Source organism: Triticum aestivum, chromosome 1D (genome assembly GCF_018294505.1).
Source record: "Triticum aestivum cultivar Chinese Spring chromosome 1D, IWGSC CS RefSeq v2.1, whole genome shotgun sequence".
Classification (NCBI taxonomy): Eukaryota; Viridiplantae; Streptophyta; class Magnoliopsida; order Poales; family Poaceae; genus Triticum; species Triticum aestivum.
Window position 1 is genome coordinate 143,919,231 of NC_057796.1, and position 2,954 is coordinate 143,922,184.

The window sequence follows — 2,954 nt, forward strand, 5'->3', positions numbered from 1 at the left end:
CATATTCCATCTGTCATCATACCATGTTTTTCCACTCAAATGCTGTTCTTGTGCATCAGACATCAAAAAGGAAGAGGGTGATTGCCGAACCTGAAGGAGCACCAGCAAAGTCCTTGAAAAACGTGGTTGTGCCGGAGAAATCAGACAGCACCCCACTTATATTGGCTGTACAACCAGTGACACAAAACGTAGGACCGACTCCAGCAGACTGTACCCATACTTCACTGGCCACACCACTAGCCCCACCACACAGGACCTGCACTCCAGCAAAAGGTATGCCGATTTCAGTTGCCATAGCACCAGCCGTACCACAGAAAAATCCCACTCCAGCAAAAAGTACAGCAAGTCCACCGGCCGAAGACCTATCCCAACTGCAGAGACGGCCAATTCCTGCAGATTGGAACCCCATTCCAGTTATTCCCAGTTTAAAAGACAATGCTTTCAATGTTGTTAGGGACTACGTGCATATATTCCCATCATGGGAAGATTATAGTGAAGACAAACACCATTTTCACATCTTCCTGTCCCACTTACGTGTAAGTGCTATTATTCATGGTGATTATTTTCCTGTTTTCTGCTGATTGAACACATCAATGATTTACATTACATTGTTGTAAGTAGGCGAGGGTCAATCTGGATAGTCATGACGAGCAAAGCTTGCTTGCGCTTTTCAAGGAAGCATTGCAGCAGTATTGGTGTTACCTGAGGAAATCACACTTTGATGGCAAGTCTATAAACGAATTTCTGGTGAAGTCTCCTGTGCTAAATTTAGAAGACATTGAATGGAAAAACCTTGTTATGCACTGGTCTCGTTCCGAGGATGAGGTACTGTCTATGATATCGCATGACAATTTGAACTTCTACTTTTCCGCATGTGCCTTACGGATCTTTTTTGCAGGAAATCTGCTCGAAAAAGAATTCCGGTTTGAAAAGAACGACAGGATATCGCAAATATGCTGCCCGCTGCTTTGCTCTTGTTAGTACCTGTTGTCCTGTATCACTGTACTTGCATACATACCTGGTTCATTATGTGACAGCAGTATGCATGATAGCTTGCTTATCAATTGTTCGCTCCAAATTATCTGATCTGTATGAATGGTTACATTAGTGTAGAATATATCCAATGCCAATGAAATTTTTTAGCTCTGCATTGTTCTTGTAAGTACCTGCTGTCCTTTATCAGTGTACTTATATTGACAGGTAGTTGTTCATGTACCATCACTCTGCAGCTTATTTTCCTTTGCCCTCCATTTTCTACACATAAGATCTATATTTACTCTTACCATAAGGTTGGATAACACCGATGGTACTGAAGAAGTTTAGCTCTGCATTGCTCTTGGCTGTACCTTTTGCCTGTATCGCTGTACTTACATTTATAGCTACTTGGTTATGTAGCATCACTCTTCATCTTATCTTAAATATTCTCCATTTTTTCTTATATTGTCACATCTATATTTACTCTTAACAAAATGTAGAATAAAGGCAATGCTTATGAAGAAGATTCTGTGGTAAACTTCTTGAATTGCCCCCCCCCCATCAGCATGGACAAGGGCTTTATAGAGCCTGCCTTCACCAATAATGTAAGTTTGTCCTTCTCAAGCCTTCAAACTTTGTTGTGTATATTTGGTTAGGCATGACTGCAACAGCTGTTTATTTTTGGTGTTTGCATTAAATTGCATGTTTAAAGTTTATTATGTAGTTCATAAACAAAAGTTTGTCCTTCTCAATTTAAGTTTTCAGTTGTACAACCAAGTTCCTTCTTCATACCATGTAAATTAAACTATACAGAGCAAGTGATCTTCTTTTGCACTGCATGTATGCTTCTGTTCTTGATCCGTAATCCAGTGGTGTGGTGAACCTACCCACTACAGCACAATGTCATATTCTGCAATGTCTTAACTATGAACAATGTCATATCATTCTACTATTATTTAAACCGTCTCTTTATTTGCCAATCTGAAATGGGATAAATTGACAGCACACTAACCATTGATACTTATGAGTTCTTGATCTGTAATCGAGTGGTGTCGTGAAGCTGCCAACTCCTTCACAATGTCATTTCCTGCCATGTCTTGACCTGAACAATACCATATTGTGTTAATGCAATTTTAAACTGTGTCACTTTATTCGTCAGTAAGAAATGTGATGAATTGTCAGCACTGATACTTTTATGTGCAAAACCTGTCATCTGTCTGCTTGTTTATCTTTCAGAGTGAGGAGGATATAAGTGTTAAACAAGCGCAGTCTCATCAGCTTGCTCAGCTGCTTGCGCTGCAGCTCCCCAGCAGGGCTAACCTTTCTTGAACTCTATTGAAGTGCTGTCGGTTTTGTATATTATTTTGTCGGCGTGTTTAGTTGCACTGGTGGCGATCTTTGATGCCCCGTGTATGTAATCTGCTGTCTGCTTGTGCTTTATTATCATAGTGGCGAACTTTGATGCCCAGTGGATGTAATATGCCGTAATTTCTTTATTGTATAGTCTAGGTTTTTTCTTATTCACGATGCTGCAGTTATTTTACTGTATATATATCCTGTCTTCGCAGTAAACCGGCCAAACCGTAAAATTACGGTACATAATCGGGCCGTCATGCAATCACGATGTATGATCCGCATCATGGGCCCCGTCATCTTGGTCCGTTAGAAGGCCTAAATGTAAACTGGCCCACTAGTAGATTCGGGCCTTTAATAGGCCGAGTAAACCGCCGGCCCTCTTTTCGCAAGAAAACTCAATGGGCTTTTAGGAGGCTGAGAAGTAGGTTGGGCCTGAAACGTGCCGAACAGCTCACGGGCCGGCAGCAGCCCGAAATGGACCCCGGCCCATGATTGTGCCAATCAAATCACGGGCTTTTAACAGGCCAAAATTGTCTCGGTCCTTGTTTGGCCCAATCAGATTATCGGCTGCGAGCAGGCCGGATGCAAACCGGGCCGTAGTTAGGCCCAACTATATGACGGGC